The 21727-nt window shown below is 35.0% G+C and overlaps 1 protein-coding gene across 1 annotated transcript in view; it reads left to right on the top strand.

The window, feature by feature from the left end:
• The window catches only part of LOC136041629 (uncharacterized), a 176567-nt gene that overhangs the window by 97410 nt on the left and 57430 nt on the right, over window positions 1-21727 (top strand). The gene's annotated exons all lie outside the window — the stretch shown is intronic.

The following is a 21727-nucleotide window of genomic DNA, read 5'->3' as shown; positions in this document are numbered from 1 at the left end:
ATTCTCTTTACTCATGATAAATTCCTCCATGGAAATATCCTCCCACATAACCCCCTCCCTCCGACCCACCCTCAACCCAAGACAAAAAAGTCCCTCTGAAAACGTCTGTACATTTCATAATAACCATTACTATATGTAAATAATAGTCAAAGTTTGGAACTTGCAGTCCCTCCCCTGGGGACTGTGGGGGATTTAGTCGTCCAAGAAGACATAAATATTAGGTCTTCGACTAAGCTGAACAAAATCCATGTAAAAATTTTGATCCGGCTGCTTTGGGGGAAAATGTGCGTGGGAGGGGACCTAGCTGCCCTCCAATTTTTTTGATCACTTTTTTGATCACTCAAAAAGATTCTAGTGCTCTTTTCAAGTGACCAAAAGTTGGAAAGCATCTAGGCCCCCTCCCACGCTCATTTCTTTCACGAAGTCACCAGATAAAATTTTGAGATAGCCATTTTGTTTAGCACAGTCGAAAAACCTAATAATTATGTCTTTGGGGACGACGTAAACCCCTCACAGTCTCCTGGGGAGGGACCGTAGGCTATAAACTTTGACCATTGTTAACATATAGTGATGGTTATTGCGAAGTGTAGAGCCGTTTTCAGGGGGACTTTCTCACATTGGGGTGGGGAAGTGTCGGAGAGGGGGTTATGTGGGAGGTTCTTTCGATGGAGAAATTCATCATGAGGGAAGAGAATTTTCATGAAGGGGGCGCAGGATTTTCTAGGAACATTAAAAAAAATGAGAAAAAAAAATTCATTTTGAAGTAATGAGTAGCATTAAAACTTAAAACAAAAATGAAATGTTACGTATATAAGGGGGTTCGTCTCCTCCGCAATACCTTGCCCTTTACGCTAAATTATTTTTAGTAATATCAACTATTTATTCTACGGCCTTTGTGATTCAGGGGTCATTCTTAAGGATTTAGGATATTTTCAAGCTTTAGCGTAAAGAGTGATGTATTGACGAGGGGACAAAACCCCTCATATACGCAATAAAATTACACAAATATAGAAGTTCGTTATGTAAGTTAATTCGTTAGGTATGCATGTTTATTACTAACAAAAACGTTCGTACAAAAATAAGAATATCTAGTTGCATTTTTAATTAACCAAAAATTGGAGGGCAGCCAGGCATCCTCCCCCAGCCATTTTATTTTCGAAATCGTCCGGTAAAAACTATGAGAAAACTATTAAAAAAAAATTAAAATGCAAATTTCGTTTTAATTATTCATGTGCGGTGAGCCAAAATCAGAACATGCATTAATTCAAAAAAGTTTCGTATATGAAAATTATTCCATATATGAAAGGGGTTGTCCTCTCCGCAACGCGTCGTTCTTTAAGCAAAAGTTTTTTTTTATTGTTTTAAAAAGTAGAGTTGTGACAAATAGTCAAACTCTCTTCCTAACAATTTATGCTCATGTTCTTACATATTGTGGATAATTTTAAATTTTTGCTAGCAAAAATATTTCCCAAGGATATTATTTCCAAGTTATCCTTAGCATACTTTCATCCCCAGACCTATCCTCAGGGACTGCGTGGGTCATGTTAAATCTAAAGGTATAGTTTTGGAACCTTTCAACTATGCTAGACAAAATGACTATCTGAAACTTCTGATCGAACAATTTTCGGGAAAAAAGGGACGTGTGAGGGGGCTAGTAGCCGTTTGATTTTTTGAGTAAAATAAAAGGGACATTGGAAATATTAATTTCCGTTCAAATGAGCCCTCTTCCGCTGTTCTAGGACCGTTAGTTTGATACAATCGTCCCTGAAAAAACAAAACATCAACATCAACAATAAATTAACGCAAGTCCGTGATTTCTCTTCTGGCAAATAATACAAAATTCAATATTTTTACGGATAGAGGCTTGAAACCTTTACAGTGGGGCTCCCTGATACGCCGAATCTAACGGAATTTCAAACTTTCACAGTTTTCAAAAAATTCAAAATTTTTCACAGTTTCTTAGCCTTTTACGAGTAAAACGAAACATAGTGAATCTTGTATATTCAAAATTAGCATAACAAGGTGATGCTATATTGATTGTTATCAAGAATCCTTTTCTTGAGTTTCGGTAACTGCTAAGCCTTGTAGCTCCATTCTTAAAGTTCGTTCCCACAAACTGTTTAATTGGATTAAACTGTTTAGTTGGATTAACATGTTATCTTGACATGATAAGTTAGCACATAAATCCCAAAACTTATAGAATGGGACGTTATCTGCGCTTATTAGGTGTTTAAATTACAAATAAGAGAATCTGGAGAATTATTGGAGTCTTGATTACATATTAGAAGTAAAAATTATTAGACAACTCCCAGAATACCCTTACTCCCGACTTCAATCATCAAACTACAATCTATATAATCTGTCTAGTTATATTGAAAATCCTGTTAGAAAGAGCACTAAGTTCTGTTTTCTTTTTTATTGATTCCTATTTTCATATAAATTAATATTTAAGTAAAAATTATATTTAATACCTATCTTCTTATTTTTCAATGACTCCATTATTGTTCTATATGCAGATGTCGAGGGTGTATTTATATCCACCATTCATTCAACTTTCGAAGGTTTTAACAGAAGAAAATCTAATTTAGAACTGGTAGGTTGCAGAGAAACCCCCGCCCCCCTCCAAAAAAAAAAATTAGAAAAATTCAACCTAAACAAATGTTGTGAAGTAAGAAATATAAGAACACTTTTTTAATTTTGTAACTAACTAGATTTACCTATTATGTTGATGATAAGGCCCTGAGGTGTAGATTTGATATGGAAATATGGTGGGAAATCAGAAGTTTCAAAGGTGGTATATTTGCATAAATGCAAATGTGGAACATATTAGGAAGTGCAATGAATAACTATTTTGATTTATGTTTTTTTAATTAGCCTTTTGTATGATTTATTCGATTGAACCTTAATCTACATACTATATCGTGAAAAATTGCTAGATTTAGGAAAAAATCACTAGTTTTAGAACAAAAATGACTATAAGGTACTAGCTACATGAAAATCAGTAGGCAACATAAAAAATTACTAGAAATAGTGATAAATCACCAGGGGTGACGACTCTGATTATGATGCCAAGGAACATACCGTGCCACATTGCATCTATAATCAAAGTTGGTAAGATGGGGCTATAAGAGGTAAAAATACCCGGAGACGGACCTTCTAACGGGTGTAGTATCAGATTTGGCTTCTCTTTTTTTGGCAATAAAGTGTATGATAAAAGTTTAATCTAAAGAATATTGTAGAGGGATTCCGAGAACAAGAAATTCCCCACAGGGCCCAGTTTTGGTTCTTAATGCCTCTTTTCAAGATTCTGTTGCCAAATTTGTGCTCCGTATCACCATTTACACGTTAATCTTTTCAACTTTTAACACCTTTTCTATCATTTAAAGGATTTTTTCAAGCGGTAAAACTCTTCCTTCTATTGCCTAGCCAATTTTGAAGCCAAAAATGAGATTTTCAGTGGAGTGGAAAAAGTTCTGGAAACATTATATTGCCTGAGATATCGTAAAATGTGATAACAATCTCCGAAATTGGTCATATATGAAAAATATTATTGAATTGGAATATTTACTAAGATGAGTGTTAATTTGATTACTGTGTAAAAACAAAGAAATAAATCTGGCAACGACAAACAGGTCAATTGCCATTATAGAGAAAAAGAAGAGAAACAATTAAGAGAGTAACTCGAATCTAAAGCAAAGTATAGAAAAACAGTAAATTATTTGATCAATTAAAATTGGATTTCGGTTAAGGAAATTATTCGATCAATTAAAGTTGGCTTTCGGTTAAGATCAAGCTATATAATTTTTTTAGTACTTATGGGTTGTTCATTAAATCAAATAGATCTTAACGTGGGGGGGCTATATATATATATATATATATATATATATATATATATATATATATATATATATATATATATATATATATATATATATATATATGTATATAATAGAGAGAGAGGGAAGAGATAAAGAGAAAGAGACGAAAAAAGTGAGATGTAGAGAGGGGAGAAACGAGAGAATGAAGATATAACTTGCCATACAAAATAGACTGTGAATGACAGTACAGGTTTTGATTCTTAGGTTAAAAAAAATTCTATAGCAAGATTTACGGCATAAAAAATTGGTATGTCTCGATTTTCTGCAGTATTCTTCTTAAGGATATAAACCCCCCTATCAAAACTGTTTAAACATATTCTTCTGAAAATTACTTCAGCTAGGAGACGTTTCACATCGCAAACAAATGGACAAATGAAACTTCATGACGTAACTTTCTTAGTGGAGGTAAATAGTTGGTATAAAATCCGGGTAAAATGCTCATGTATATGGACCCCAAGGAATAACTTTTAGGAGGGGATGAAAGGGGGCACGTAAGTTAGTATTTTTCTGTAAGGGGGGACAAAGGAATAAGAATTGCTTTTAGATTAAAGCGTGCCGTGTTTTCAGAGTTAAATTAAAGTTTCTTCGTATTTTTTATCAATTCATTTTTTATATATGGGAAAGAGAGATAGGGTAATTTTTACATATATCCGCCATGAATGCCCTGGATATTTTTTTTTACTTCTGGCAGGAATCATGAACCCGAGTGTGACTACCCTGTTTATATAATAGCACAAAATGCTTATGATGAAGGATGTGATGGATAGATTTGTCTGTGTTCAATTATGTATCTGGTTCAATAAATGTTTAAATTATCTCGCATTTAATTGAATAAAAATGATTAAATTAATTGCTATTTAATAAAGAATACGTCATAAAAAGCATTTTTGTAAAAAAGTATTTCTATCTGAAAATTCTAGACTTTTTACTTGTTTTAGATTATCAAACAGTTCGTGGTAACGAACTGTAGTAAGGAGCGACCCGGCTCAATAGTAACCAAAACTCAAAAAAATCGAATTTTGATACCAATAGTTACATCAAAAAAATCGTATTTTAATGCTGATTTTAAATATATAGCTTTCTTCAAGATTACTCTTACATATCAAAAGTTACGAGCCTGAGAAAATTTGCCTCATTTTAGAAAATAGGGGAAAACACCCCCTGAAAGTCATACCATCTTAACGAAAATTACACCATCAGAATCAGCATATCAAAAAACCTTAACCTTATTGTAGAAGTTTCAAGCGCCTAGCTATAAAAATGTGGAGTTTCGCATTTTTTGCCAGAAGACAAATATAGCACTACCATGGAACATGCAAAATTCAACATTATCATCATATGTGAAAAGTAAATTGTCAACGACCCATTGCTTTTGCCATCTATACAGAAGATTATTCACAAATAAAAAAAATGCATAGAGGACAGATGACATGAAATGATATTACAATAATTCAAAAGCCTTAAAAACAAAAACCAAAAGTTTTAAGCTTAGTAGAAATCTCTGTTAGAAATCGGACTTACATAAGTAACCAGATAATATCTCTCAAAAGACTTTTAAGTTCAGTTCAGAATCGCAAAAGTTTTAATGTGAAATGCAAAAATATTTACGGTGCCTGAGCAATAATAATTAAAAAAAAAGGTAAAGGATGCGGCATTTAGACTTTACAGTCCGTACCGGCGGTGCTGATCTCCGTTTCTTGGCCCTTCAGCCAGGAAGTGCAATGGGGGGTTGGGGGCCAGCCAACCTGTGCTTTCGCACACCCTTCCTGTTTACCTTCCCCAGATTTCTCCAGGTACCCATTTAGAGCTGGGTCGACTCTGGCTAAGCTTACAGGATCACGCCACTGACCCCCGTCCCAAACTGAAGAATTGGGTACACCGGGATTCGAACCCACGTCCTCTCAGACACAGGATCCTGAATCCAGCCCACCAACCCACTCGGCCAGGGCGGCCTTCAAAAATAATAAAACTTTAGCGTAATAATAATTACGCTAAAGTTTGACTCTTTGCCACAACTCTACTTTTTAAAACAATTCGAAGCTTTAGCGTAAAGAGCGAGGGATTGCGGAGGGGACAGCCCATTTCATATACGGAGTAATTTCTGTTCGTTTTAAGTTTTAATGTCGCTCCTTACTTTCAGTTAAAAAAAACTAGTTTTTTTTTATTTAATGTCTTAAAGGAGTCAAGTGTTCGTAACTGTCGGATCTCAGCGGGAACCAAGTTCTAAGCACGCCCCACAGTCACACCCAGGCCGAAGTTTGAACGAACCGAGGGACTAGCTGGAATCATCCCATCCTCTCGGGAAATTTACTTCCCCTAATAGTTTAAGCAGTCCCGAAAAACAACATGGGAGATCTCCCTTGAAGTATTGATATGCCAACGAAGATAGAGATAAAACATAAATATCTTTAATTTTGAGGAGGTCAAGAGGAGTGTGTGTAGCCGACTGGAGAATTCTTGCAGCTTTTTCATAAAGATTGTGAATAGGAGCAAGTACTGAGGGAAAAGTGGACATCCACACAGACGAACAGTAAAATATATAAGGGTAAATCAGAGAAAAGTATAAAAGACGGAGGATAGGGAAAGGAAATAAACGCTTTAATTTTCGGATGATCCCAAGTCCACGGGAAATTTTCACTCTTGTTATTTGAACATGCCACTTAAATGATAAATTTTCATGCAAAAGAACTCCCAGGAATCGCACGAATCGATCCGGGGGACGACTTATGGAATCTCTTGATGTATGAAGCTCAGTAATTGTGGGGCAGCTCACACCTTTACGAGAAAAAATAAGAAGGTAGGACTTTTGAACATTTAAAGTTAGTTGATTCATGTCAAACCAAAAGAGTATTTTCTCGGTCATTGCTTGAAGCTTTAGAATAAGGGATGATTCATCCGGAGCTGCAGCACCTAAAGTAGTGTCATCTGCAAATGCTATTGATTCTTCTCGACTATCAGGTGTGAGCATCAACGTACTCTGAGAGTAAGATTTGTGACACAATCCACAGCAAACGTTGTTAATTGGGGTGTTAAAAAGTCGGTATAGATCGTTCACATAGATGAGGAAGAGGGTTGGCCCAAGAATAGAACCATGGGGTACTCCATATTAAATTGGAACTTTTTCGTCTGTAACTTCTGTGGCGATAGATCTGTCAGTTAGGTATGACGAGAACCAAGACAATGCTTCCCCACGGACACCAACATGACAAAGTTTACCAATGAGAATCTTATGTGTTAGGCTGTCAAAAGCTTTCTTTACATCAAGAAAAATGGCTGCAGGAATAAGATTAGAATCTAAAGATCGTAGTATAAACTGAAGAAGTCTATTACAAGCATGTTCTGTAGAATAGTTTGCGCGAAACCCAAACTGATGCTGATGAAAAAAATGTGCAATCAATTTGTTGCTGGTTGTATGTGACATTTTTCAAATTATAAAATAATTTTCAGAAAGAGTTTGCTGAGATATATTCAAAGAGAGGATCAATAGGATAATTCATCTTCAGTCACCCTTCGATCCTCCTGACATACATTATCCTGCTGAAGCGTTTGTAAATCGCTTAGCAAACTGTTTTTCGAAATTGCCTTTTGTAAAACCGGTTTGTAAACCGCTTAGCAAACTGTTATTCGAAATTGCCTAGGAATCGACAAATTTCTAATGCGACCTTAGACATAATTAAACAAAAAAAAAAGTTTTTTTAAATGAAAGTAAGGAGCGACATTAAAACTTAAAACGAACAAAAATTACTCCGTATATTAAAGAGGCTTTTCCTCCTCAACACCCCGCTTTTTACGCTAAAGTTTGACTCTTTCTCTTAACTCTACATTTTAAAACATTTAAAAACTTCAGCGTAAAGAGCGCGGCGTTGAGGAGGAAAAGCCCCTTTAATACATGGAGTAATTTTTGTTCGTTTTAAGTTTTAATGTCGCTCCTTATTTTCATTTAAAAAAACTTGTTTTTTTTTGTTTAATTTCTGGACGTTTTTTAATTAAAGCATTTTTTTTATCTTGGCAGTCCTCGCATAAATAATTATAACGAAATTTGCATATTAATTTTTTGGGGCTAAATGCATTTTCATAGTTTTGATCGGAAAATTTTGAAAAAAAAGAAGCGAGAGAGGAGGCCTAGTTTCCCTCCAATTTTTTGATTACTTAAAAAGGCAACTGTAACTTTTAATTTTTTACGAATGTTTTCATAAGTAAAAAATATACGTAACTTACGAATTAACTTACGTAGCAAACTTCTATATTTGTATGTTTTATTGCGTATATGAGGGGCCTCAACCCTCGTCGATACCTCGCTCTTTACACTAAAGCTTAAATTTTGTCCCAATTCCATAAGAATAACCCCTGAATCACAAAGGCCGTAGAATAAATAGTTGAAATTACTAAAAATGCTTTAGCGTAAAGAGCGAGGTATTACGAGGAGGTAAACCCCTCATATGCGTAATAATTTCTGTTCGTTTTAAGTTTTAATGCTGCTGCTAACTTTCAGTAGAAAAAAACTTTTCATATTCATTTTTTCATTGTTTTTTTAAATAATGCTAGAAAATCCTGCGCCCCCTCCATTGAAAGTCTCTTCCCCAATGAAAAGTTCCTCCATTGAAAGATCCTCCCACGTAACCCCCCTTCCACTCTACCCCCAAACCAAAAAATCCCCCTGAAAAGGTCTGTACACTTCCCAGTAACCATTACTATATGTAAACATAGGTCAAAGTTTGTAACTTGCAGCCCCTCCCACGGCAACTGCGTTGGAGTAAGTCGTCCCCAAAGACATAGTTATTAGGCTATTCGACTATGGTGAATAAAATGGCTATCTCAGAATTTTGATCCGGTGACTTTTGGGAAAAAATGAGCGTGGGAGGGGGCCTAGGTGCCCTCCAAATTTTGGTCAATTAAAAAGGGCACTAGAACTTTTAATTTCCGTTAGAATTAAGCCTTTCGTGACATTCTAGGACCACTGACTCGATACGATCACCCCTGGGAAAAAAACAAACAAAAAAACAAATAAACAAATAAACACGCATCCGTGATTTGTCTTCTGGCAAAAAATACTAAATTCCACATTTTTGTAGATAAAGGCTTGAAACTTCTACACTAAAGTTCTATGATACGCTAAATCTAATGGGGTGATTTTCGTTAAGATCGTATGACTTTTAGGGGGTATTCCCCCCTATTTTCTAAAATGAGGCAAATTTTCTCAGGCTCGTAACTTTTGAGGGGTAAGACTAATCTTGATGAAACTTATATATTCAAGATCAGCATTAAAATATGTTTTTTTTATGTAACTATTGGCATCAAAATTCCATTTTTTAGAGTTTTGGTTACTATTGAGCCGGGTCGCTCCTTACTACAGTAAGTTACCACGAACTGTTTGACAAGGGAAAGAACACATATATCTTTTTGCAAGCCGAAAAAAAAACATTAAAAAAAATCACATGCATCAATCATTTTTACTTTTTATCCTGCACCTTTTTATCTTAAGTTTTTATATGTTAATGTTCTTGATGGCTAAAAATGTCAGTCAGAAAGGGAGCTTGATCAATATACATATCAAACTGGAAGCTAAATTCAGTTGAGTAAACCAATTAAGAGGTTGGAAATATCAAATTTGTGTACTCACTCTCCTTATACTTTGGAGTTACTTCTAAGGAGCTTTGGTTTTAAAAGTGAACAGAATGACTCTCAATACTCTTGAGACAAAAATTCTAAATATTTATTGATTTAGTTTAGTTTTTCCTTATTTATTTACAACAAGACATGTAAATCGACGACTGTAAATCAGCGAAAAACGCAAATGCCTTATGGCATAATTAAGCACATCACCTGTTACAAAGAAACGGAAAAATCATCATGAAGAATACATTTTCAATAATTTAAATAGCTACATCTTACCAAAATAAAACAAGAAAAACAAAAACAACCTGACACTACAAAGTCGCACCTTGGTCCTTTAAAACATTAAAAACTAACCTTACCATGACACTGTCAAATTGGTAATGGTAAAGAGTTCCATATTTTTTGTCCTGTGGGACGAAGGCTAAAACTGGCCTTAGTTGTAGGTCGCAATTCTGATGAAAAGAATGATCTATGAGATGCGGGGTAGTTAAGATATTGCAAGCTTGTCATAAAATTTGTTGTAAAACTTGTAATTTTTTGTTGTTGCAAGACTCAGTTAATGGTTTGTTTTGCTTTATAAGCAGTTCAATATTTTTCATTTGGGATTTGTGATTTATTAGGCTTACAATGCCCTATGGCTACAGCCAAGAAAAAACCATTAGGGTTATTGACTATTTCTTTTGTCTAGATCCTGTTTTCAAATAAAGATTCTTCTCTCTAAAAAAGAAAACGAAGAATAAAAGAAGTGAGAAAAAAACATCTTAAAGAGACTAGAAAAAAATTCAAGCCCTTCGAATTAAAAATAATTCGAAGACGGGAGTAGAAGACGGGAGAAGGCACGTTGTCATTTTCAAGAGATTAAATAAAAAAAAACAATTTTTTTTTAACTGAAAGTAAGGGGCGACATTAAAACTTAAAACAAACAGAAATTACTCCGTGTGTTAAAGGGGCTGTCCTTTCTCAGCATTCCGATCTTTACGCTAAAGTTTGACTCTTTCTCTCAATTCTACCTTGTAAAACAGTAAAACACTTTAGTGTAAAGAGTAGGGCGTTGAGAAGAGAACAGCTCCTTTCACACACAGAGTAATTTCTGTTCGTTTTAAGTTTTAACGTCGCTGCTTACTTTCAGTTAAAAAAAGCTCGTTTTTGTATTTAATTTCTGAACGTTTTTGAAATAATCCATGTTTGATCTTGGCTCTCCGCACATGAATAATTAAAACGAAATTTGCATTTTTTTTTATAAATGGCTTTCTCTTAGTTTTGATTGGACGATTTTGAGAAAAAAGAGGTGGGGGAAGACGCCTAGTTTCCCTCGAATTTTTCGGTTGCTTAAAAAAGACAACTAGAACTTGTAATTTTTAACGAACGTTTTCATTAGTTAAAAAATATACGTAACTTACGAATTAACTTACGGAACAAATTTCTATATTCGTATTTTTTATTATGTATATGAGGGTTCACCCCCTCTTTAATACCTCGCTCTTTAAACTAAAGCTTAAGTTTTGTCCCAATTCCTTAAGAATAACCCCTGAGTCACAAAGGCCGTAGAATAAATAGTTGAAACTACTAAAATACTTTGGCGTAAAGAGCGAGGTATTTAAGAGGAGATGAACTCCTCATATGCGTAATAATCTCATTTTTGTTTCATATTTTTTTAAAATAATGCTATAAAATCCTGCAACTCCTTTATGGATTTTCTCTTCACCCATGAAAAATTCCTCCAAGGAAAGATCCTCTCACGTATCCCCCTCCCCTCAACCCCTCCCCAACCGGAAAATCCATGTGGAAACGTCTGAACACTTCCCAATAACCATTACTGTATGTAAACACTTGTCAAAGTTTTCAACTTGCAGCCTCTCCCCCGGGGACTGTGGGGGAGTATCTCATCCCCAAAGATATATTTATTATGTTTTTTTACTATGCTGAACAAAATGGCTATCTTAAAATTTTTATCCGTTGACTTTGGGAAAAAATGAGCGTTGGAGGGGGTCTAGGTGCCCTCCAATTTTTGGTCATTTAAAAAGGGCACTAGAATTTTTAATTTCGGTTAGAATGAGCTCTCTCACGACATTCTAGGACCACTTGGTCGATATGATCACCTCTGGAGAAAAAAAAACAAACAAAAACAAATAAACACGCACCCGTGATCGGTCTTCTGGCAAAAAATACGAACTTTCACATTTTTGTAGATAGGAGCTTGAAACTTCAACAGTAGGATTATTTGATACACTGATGATAGTGTGATTTTCGTTAAGATATCATTACTTTTAGGGGTGTTTCCCCCTATTTTCCAAAATAAGACAAATTCTCTCAGGCTCAAAACTTTTGATGAGTAAGATTAAATTTGATGAAACTTATATATTTAAAATCAGCATAAAAATTTGGTTCTCTTGATGAATCTATTAGTATCAACATTCCGTTTTTCAGAGTTCAGTTTACTTTTGAGCCGGGTCGCTCCTTATTTACAGTTCTATACCACAAACTTTTTGATGGTTTAAACAGTTATCAATTCAAACTACAAATGAACAAAAGAAATACCGAAAAGACAAATGAATAATGCTAGAGAATGCTATTAGAAGAAAATATGTTTTATCATAAGCAAGGCAATAGGGCTACCTAAGTAAAGATCGGTGTTGGCACGATTTTATTACTTTATTTTTTTAGCCCAGGGCTCTTCGTAGAGAAGGCGTTTTCGTCTTTGAAAAGGGCTCATTCGATTTGAAATTGAGAGTGCTAGTGCCGTTTTTAAGAGTCAAAAATAACTGGAAGGCAAACAGCCCCGCCCCTAACAACCATCATTTCCGCAAACACATCCAGTCAGAACTTTGAGATAGCCATTTTGTTTAGCGTAGTTGAAAGGGTCAAGAATTATAAACTTTGAGGGTGACAACCCCCCCCCCCCCCAACACAGTCCTCAGCAACGTCTAAAAGTTATGATAATTGAACATTGTTAATATTTGGGTTTTTATAGAAGGGTCGTATATATTTTAATTGGAGCTCATTTAATTAGAAATCAAAAGTTTCAGAGTCCTTTTTAAGAGTGAAAAGTAACTGAAGGTGAAGGGCAACTAGCCCCCCTCTTCTTGTTTCCTCTTATACCTAAATGCACTGATAGAAAATTTGAGATTGCCATTTTGTTCAAATGGTCTAACGATCAATATACAAGGCCTTCGGGACTGAACAGCCACTCAGAACCTGGGGATAAGGGCTAGGAGTTATTCGGGTGTCATATGATGTTCTTATGGAAGGTGTGGTCTTATAAACTTTAGAGGAGACTCATTGAATTGGAACTCGAAAATTCAAGTTCCCTTTTAGAGTCATTAGTGACGAAGCGCAACCAATCCCCCTCCCCTTGGTGCCCTCTTTTCCCAAAACATATCTTATCGAAATTGTGAGATAGCCATTATGTTAAAAATAGTCAAAAGATCATATAAAAAAGCCAGCAGGCCTTACAAAGTCTAACAGAGCCCTGTGGCAAGGGTTTTAAGTTATGCCCTTGGGGCATATAAGCTTTTTATAGAACGGGTGGTCGTATAAAGTTTGGATAGGGATCCATTCCTTAGAAACTGAAAGTTATTATGTCCTTTTAAAGATTCTAAACTGATGTGAGGGTACCGGCCCACCCACCCCCCACGCAAATCATTTTTCAAAACGAAGATCCAATTAAAATTTTAAGACATCAATTTCCTCCCACAATGTTGAAAGGTCCAGTAGTTATGTCTTCGGGAATGTCAAATCCCCTGTAACCCTCAAGGTAAGGGCTGTCAGCAGTGGTGTTAAGTTATTAGTTTATTAAAACATTATAGAGCTAGAACTTTATTAAGTTAGAACTTTCAGGGTAAGTTGAGGCAGATTTTGAACTAGCCAGTAGGCACAATGCCTGTACTTTTAATACTTTTTCTACGGTTACTGTAGCTAATAACGCTAAGGGTATTAAAGTGAAACTTTAGGGAATAATAAGCGTTTAGGGGGAGTTTCAATTAAACGGAAAAACTGTTTGCATGCAGGTTTTCAAAAGGGCATATAAACAATAGCTAGCACCGCTCTATAATAGCTAGATATATCATTGAAACTTTTAAAGGAGCTAATTCGATTCGAGATTAAGATTTCTAGTTTCCTTTTTAAGAGTAACAAGAAATTGGAGGGCATGCAGCCCTTCTCCCAAGCCTATTCATTTTCTAAGCATCCAATCAAAATTTTGAAACAGCTATTTTGTTCAGAATAGTAAAACAGTCAAGCATCAATGTCTCTAGGGATATTGGATATGTCAACCCCCCACACTTATGCAATTGGCCCATCATGCTTTAGAACTAAGTGTTACCTTAAAACTTAATCAAAAGGTACCGTTGTATGGTTGTCAATAAGAAACCTGAGCAATGTATCGTGAATGACTAGGGGTATTAATTCGGAACATTCGGAAAAAGTACTATTACTACCGGTGCTAATTCTATTGCTTCGAAGGATAAGGGTCAAATTTAAGGGCAACATTGAAACTGTATTGAACTAAATCGAAACACTATGCTCTTAACAACGTCCTCTGTTAAGAGGACGTATCAGTAGTGCTTCAGGGACGATTGATTGTATTAAGCTTAACAACGTTGTTAACAGGTAAGCTTAACAGGTTGTTAAGAGGACGTATCAGTAGTGCTTCAGGGACGATTGATTGTATTAAGCTTAACAACGTTGTTAACAGGTAAGCTTAACAGGTTGTTAAGAGGACGTATCAGTAGTGCTTCAGGGACGATTGATTGTATTAAGCTTAACAACGTTGTTAACAGGTAAGCTTAACAGGTTGTTAAGAGGACGTATCAGTAGTGGTTCAGGGACGATTGATTGTATTAAGCTTAACAACGTTGTTAACAGGTAAGCTTAACAGGTTGTTAAGAGGACGTATCAGTAGTGCTTCAGGGACGATTGATTGTATTAAGCTTAACAACGTTGTTAACAGGTAAGCTTAACAGGTTGTTAAGAGGACGTATCAGTAGTGGTTCAGGGACGATTGATTGTATTAAGCTTAACAACGTTGTTAACAGGTAAGCTTAACAGGTTGTTAAGAGGACGTATCAGTAGTGCTTCAGGGACGATTGATTGTATTAAGCTTAACAACGTTGTTAACAGGTAAGCTTAACAGGTTGTTAAGAGGACGTATCAGTAGTGCTTCAGGGACGATTGATTGTATTAAGCTTAACAACGTTGTTAACAGGTAAGCTTAACAGGTTGTTAAGAGGACGTATCAGTAGTGCTTCAGGGACGATTGATTGTATTAAGCTTAACAACGTTGTTAACAGGTAAGCTTAACAGGTTGTTAAGAGGACGTATCAGTAGTGGTTCAGGGACGATTGATTGTATTAAGCTTAACAACGTTGTTAACAGGTAAGCTTAACAGGTTGTTAAGAGGACGTATCAGTAGTGCTTCAGGGACGATTGATTGTATTAAGCTTAACAACGTTGTTAACAGGTAAGCTTAACAGGTTGTTAAGAGGACGTATCAGTAGTGCTTCAGGGACGATTGATTGTATTAAGCTTAACAACGTTGTTAACAGGTAAGCTTAACAGGTTGTTAAGAGGACGTATCAGTAGTGCTTCAGGGACGATTGATTGTATTAAGCTTAACAACGTTGTTAACAGGTAAGCTTAACAGGTTGTTAAGAGGACGTATCAGTAGTGGTTCAGGGACGATTGATTGTATTAAGCTTAACAACGCTGTTAACAGGTAAGCTTAACAGGTTGTTAAGAGGACGTATCAGTAGTGCTTCAGGGACGATTGATTGTATTAAGCTTAACAACGTTGTTAACAGGTAAGCTTAACAGGTTGTTAAGAGGACGTATCAGTAGTGCTTCAGGGACGATTGATTGTATTAAGCTTAACAACGTTGTTAACAGGTAAGCTTAACAGGTTGTTAAGAGGACGTATCAGTAGTGCTTCAGGGACGATTGATTGTATTAAGCTTTTTACTTTCAAGCTTACTCAATCTTGTTGAAGCTTTCAAGGAACATTTAGGCAGAGGTTAAACTAAACCAAAATGAACTATGAGCATCTAGATTGTCAAAAGGGTAACAATACTATAAAACAGGAGGGGCATACAATATTGAACTAAGCTTTTCAGGGTAAGTTTTGACTGATTTTGAACTAGCCAGAAGACACCTCGTGTATAATAATTCTTCTACGGGGTACTGTAACTAATAGCGCTAAGGGTATGAAGGAGAAACATTTAGGGGATGTTTAGGAGGAGTCTCGATTAAACCAAACGACTATATGCATGCAGGTTTTCAAAAGGACATATCATAGCCACTATATCAAAGCCAGCAATTGCTCTTGTGTCATTTCTAAGAGTCAAAAGTGATTTTAGGGCAAGCAGCCCTCCTTCTTAGCGCACAATTACCCGAAAACTTCCAATCCAAATTTTGAAATAGCCATTTTGTTCAGTATAGTTGAACGGTTCAGTAACAATGTCCCTAGGGATATTGGGTATATCAATCCAACAGAGTTATTCAATTTGCTCATTATGCTTTAAAACTAAATTAAAATTACGGCGTGTATGCTGGTTGCTAATAAGACATCTCAGCAAAATCCCAAGAATGAGTGAGGACATTAAGTTGGCATTTTAACTAAATCAAAAGAGTGTAAGTATATCCAGTTTGTCAAAGAGCGTAGATAGAATTTCTTGGAATGTGTTAAAACTTTTATTGTTCAGGTCAACTGGAGGAGGTATAAAACATATATAAAACACAATATATATAATATATATATAATAAAACAATATATATAAAACAGTATATAAAATAATATATATAATATATAAAACATATATATAATCAAGATTTTCAAAAGGGTGTATGTTGTTAAAAATGGTTGGGAAAGTTATTCCATTATACAAATAACAAGCTAAACCATGGATTCTCACAAAAAAAACGACAAGATATTCAATATTTTTTCCATGAAAAAGACTATGTCAATAACAAATGAATAGAAATTATTTAAACAAACCTTGTTACAAAAAAAATTCAAAGAAAAATTAGTAGAAATAAAATCGAATACAATAAAAAGCGTAGAACTACCAGAAATCACCATCAAAATAAATGAAACCCAAATGGAACAGAAATTACAATAAACAACCGAGTCAAAGTTGAAAAGAGCAAAAATTAATGTGAGTAGGGCTGACAACCCCCATGACTTCACAATCAGTCAATAAATTCAATCAATTTATTTAAAAGAAACAGAGAAAAATTACAAATCTTTAGACCTCTCACAAAGACTCTTTGGCCTGTGAGAGTAGAAGATAAACAAAACATTAAATAATAACACTGAAATAAAAAAAAGACGAGAAAAAGAAAAAATTAAAAAAAAAACAAGAAATGATCAAGACCAGAACATAACTTGCACTTTGTAGAAAAGGTTTTTTTTAACATAATGATAGAAAAAGTCGATTGCTACTTATTTACACCGCATTATATTCTTTTTTAAGCATGGCCAAGTGATAAAATTAAGTGGCATGGCCATATATTCTTAGAAATTTTGTTTATTATATAAATACAGTTTTACTTTTATCGTGGTTCCAAGTACATAAAATACTTCAGGTTTTGAGAAAAAGGAAGGAAAAACCCTCTAAAGGGTAAAAGGTCCGCACAATTGACAAAAATTATACATTTGTGTTCAGTACACCCAGTAAACCTACGTCTTTACTTTTTTGCTGAAGAAAACCTTATTTCAAACTGACAACCGACTGAATTGCTGCTATTATTTTCGGCTACAGATTTGTATCAAACTGAAAAAAGGGGATCTTAGAAATTTAATTAAACAAACAAAAAAATCAAGTTTTTATAAATGAAAGTAAAGAGCAGCATTAAAACTTAAAACGAAAAGAAATTACTTCGTATATGAAAGAAGCTTTTCCTCCTCAACGCCAAGCTCGATACGCCAAAGTTTGACTCTTTCTCTTAACTCTATTTTTAAAACAGTAAGAAACTTTCGTGTAAAGAGCGGGGCGTTGAGGAGGAAAAGCTTCTTTCATATACGAAATAATTTCTGTTCGTTTTAATTTTTAATGATGCTCCTTACTTTCATTTAAAAAAAAACATGTTTTTTTTTATTTAATTTCTGGACGTTTTTGAATTAATGCATGTTTTGATCTTGGCTCTCCGCACATAAATAATTAAAACGAAATTTGCACATTAATTTTTTTGGGCTAAATGGCTTTTTCATAGTTTTAATCAGAAAATTTTGAGAAAAAAGGAAGCGAGACAGGAGGCCTAGTTGCCCTCCAATTTTTTGATTACTTAAAAAGGCAACTATAACGTTTAATTTTTTACTAATGTTTTCATAAGTAAAAATATACGTAACTTACGAATTAACTTACGTAGAGAACTTCTATATTCGTATGTTTTTATTGCGTATATGACAGGGCTCACCCTTCGTCAATACCTCGCTCTTTACACTAAAGCTTAAATTTTGTCCCAATTCCTTAAGAATGACCCCTAAATCATAAAGGCCGTAGAATAAATAGTTGAAATTACTAAAAATACTTTAGCATAAAGAGCGAGGTATTATGAGGAGTTAAACCCCTCATAATAATTTCTGTTTGTTTTAAGTTTTAATGGTCCTCCTCACTTTCAGTAGAAAAAACTTTTCATATTTATTTTTTCATTGTTTTTTTAAATAATGCTAGAAAATCCTGCGCCCCCTCCATCGAAAGTCTCCTCCCCCTTGAGAAGTTCCTCCATCAAAAGATCCTCCCACGTACCCCCTCCCTTAACTCTCCCTCAAACCAAAAAATCCCCCTGAAAACGTCTGTACACTTCCCAGTAACCATTACTATATGTAAACACAGGTCAAAGTTTGTAACTTGCAGCCCCTCCCACAGGGACTGCGGGGGAGTAGGTCGTCCCCAAAGTCATAGTCATTAGGTTTCTCGACTATGGTGAATAAAATGGCTATCTCAGAATTTTGATCCGGTGACTTTGGGGGAAAATGAGCGTAGGAGGGGGCCTAGGTGCCCTCCAGTTTTTTTGGTAGCTCAAAAAGGGCACTAGAACTTTTAATTTTCGTTAGAATGAGCCCTTTCGCAACATTCTAGGACCACTGAGTCGACACGATCACCCCTGGAAAAAAAAAACAAAAAACAAATAAACACGCATCCGTGATTTGTCTTCTGGCAAAAAATGCTAAATTTCACATTTTTGTAGATAGGGGCTTGAAACTTCTACAATAAGGTTATCTGATACGCTGAATCTGATGGTGTGATTCTTGTTAAGATCATATGATATTTAGGGAGTATTTCCCCCTATTTTCTCAAATGACGCAAATTTTCTCAGGCTCGTAACTTTTGACGCGTAAGACTAAACTTGACGAAACATATATATTTAAAATCAGCAATAAAATGCGATTCTTTTGCTGTAACTATTGGCATCAAAATTCCATTTTTTAGAGTTTTGGTTACTATTTAGCCGGGTCGCTCCTTACTACAGTTCGTTGCCACGAACTGTTTGATTGAAAGATCAATACTCTCTGTTAATCCAGAATACTATCGGTTTTTCGCTATTGCAAGATATAAACTTAGAAGGTTTTTCTTGAAATGAATCCTTTATGTGAGTTTAGAATATGATTTATTCCTTTGCTATTAAAAACTGTTAGTTTAGCAAGCCCTTCATAAAGTAACAATAGATATGTTTAAAACAAAATGTAAGAATTAAAAAGCAGTCATAGATCTTCTTCTAATGGGTTATTCGAATTATTATCCTTTAACAGTATGTTTTTGGAAGTTCACTAAGAAACAGCCAAGTTGTATTAAGATTGAGGCAAGGGAGAGACTTCATGTGATTGGGGATAGAAGAATAAATAAATGAGAGTATAAGAAAAAAAAAATCAACAGATGAAGTTTTATTTATCAGACAGTTTTTGGTAATATTTTTCTAGGGAAAACACGGGAAGTATTGGATGATTTGCCCTCAGCCACACATTGCACTCCTGGCGGAAGGTAGAGAATCAGGAAATCATTACCTGCGCAACTAAGACCATTGCTCAGCATTTGAAAAAGTTTTTAAGTTTTTTTGGGATAATGAACTGTAAGTAAGGAGTACATCGGCTCAAAAGTAACTAAACTGTAAAAAATGGAATTTGATATTAATAGATACACCGAAAGACTCACCTCATTATGCTGATTCCAAATATATAAGTTTAATCGAAACAGTGTACCCCTCAAGAGTTATGAGCCGGAGAAAATTTGCCTGACATTTGAAAAAGGTGGGAAATACCCCTTAAAAGTAAAACAAATCTTGATGAAAATCATACCATCGGATTCAGAATATCACATAACCCTATTGAAGAAGTTTCAAGCTCTTATATTCAAAATTATGGAATTTTGCATGTTTCGTCAGAAGAAAGATCACGGTTTTGTGTGTTTGTGTTTATTTGTTTCTTTGCTTTTATTTCTTCCAAGGGTGTACATTCGAATGAGAACTAAACGTTCTAGTGGCATTTCAATTGATCAAAAGATAGAAGAGAAAAAAGCCCCCCTCCCACGCCACCTTTTCCCAAAAATTATCCGACTAAAATTTTGACACACCCCTTTTCTTAAGCATAGTTGAAAGACCAAATGACTATGTGCTTAGGGGTATTAAATAAAAAAAAAAACTAGTTTTTTTTAACTGAAAGTAAGGAACGGCATTAAAACTTAAAACGAACAGAAATTACTCCGTATATGAAATGGGCTGTCCCCTCCGCAGTCCCTCGCTCTTTACGCTAAAGTTTGACTCTTTGCCACAATTCTACTTTTTAAAACAATTAAAAACTTTAGCGTAAAGAGCGTGGGACTGCGGAGGGGACAACCCATTTCATATACGGAGTAAATTCTGTTCGTTTTAAATTTTAATGTCGCTCCTTACTTTCAGTTAGAAAAACTAGTTTTTTTTATTTAATTTCTGAACGTTTTTGAATTAATGCATGTTTGATTATGGCTCTCCGCACATAAATTATTGAAATGAAATTAGTATATTAATTTTTTTTTTGGCTAAATGGCTTTCTCTTAGTTTTGATCAGACGATTTTGAGAAATAAGGGGTGGGGAAGGAGGCCTAGCTGCCCTCCAATTTTTGGTTTCTTAAAAAGGCTACTAGAACTTTTAATATTCAACGAACGTTTTTATTAGTAAAAAATATACGTAACTTGAGAATTAACTTACGTAACAAACTTTTATATTCTTATATTTTTATTATGTGTACGAGGGGGTTTGTACCCTCGTTAATACCTCGCTCTTTACACTAAATCGTAAGTTTTGTCCCAATTCTTTAAGAATGACCCCTGAATCAAAAAGGCCGTAGAATAAATAGTTGAAATCACTAAAAATATTTTAGCATAAAGAGCGAGGTATTTATCTTCTCCTAAATACCTCGCTCTTTATGCTAAAGTATTTTTAGAACCCCTCATATGCGTAATAATCTCTGTTCGTTTTAAATTTCAATGCTATTCCTTACTTTCATTTGAAAAAACGTTTTCATGTTGATTATTTCATTGTTTTTTTTTTATAGTAATGCTAGAAAATCCTGCGCCCTTTTCATTGAATTTTTATTCCCCCATGACATATTCCTCAAAGGAAAGATCCTCCCACAAAGCCCTCTCCCATCAACCCCACCCCCAAACCAAAAAATCCCCATGAAAACGTCTGTACACTTCCCAATAACCATTACTATATGTAAACAATGGTCAAAGTTTGTAACTTGCAGCCCCTCCCTCAGGGATTGTGAGGGAGTAAGTCATTCCCAAAGACATAGTTATTATGGTTTTCGACTATGCTGAACAAAATGGCTATCTTAAAATTTTAATCTGTTGACTTTTGGAAAAAAATGAGCATGGGAGGGGGCCTATTTGCCCTCCAATTTTTTTGGTCACTTAAAAAGGGCACTAGAACTTTTCATTTCGTTAGAATGAGCCCTCTCGCGACATTCTAGGACCACTTGGTCGATAAGATGACCCCTGGGAAAAAAAAACCAAAAAAAAACCAAACAAACAAATAAACACGCACCCGTGATTTGTCTTCTGGCAAAAAATACAAAATTCCACATGTTTTAGATAGGAGCTTGAAATTTTTGCTATAGAGTTCTCTGATATACCGAATGCGATAGTGTGATTTTCGTTAAGATTCTATGACTTTTAGGGGATGTTTCCCCCTTTTTTCCAAAATTGGGCAAATTTTCTCAGGCTCGTAACTTTTGATGACAAAGACTAAATTAATTGAAACT

The sequence above is a fragment of the Artemia franciscana genome, unplaced genomic scaffold (genome assembly GCF_032884065.1).
Source record: "Artemia franciscana unplaced genomic scaffold, ASM3288406v1 PGA_scaffold_32, whole genome shotgun sequence".
Classification (NCBI taxonomy): domain Eukaryota; kingdom Metazoa; phylum Arthropoda; class Branchiopoda; order Anostraca; family Artemiidae; genus Artemia; species Artemia franciscana.
The sequence above is the reverse complement of the archived record's forward strand: the minus strand, read 5'-3'. Positions and strand labels throughout refer to the sequence as shown.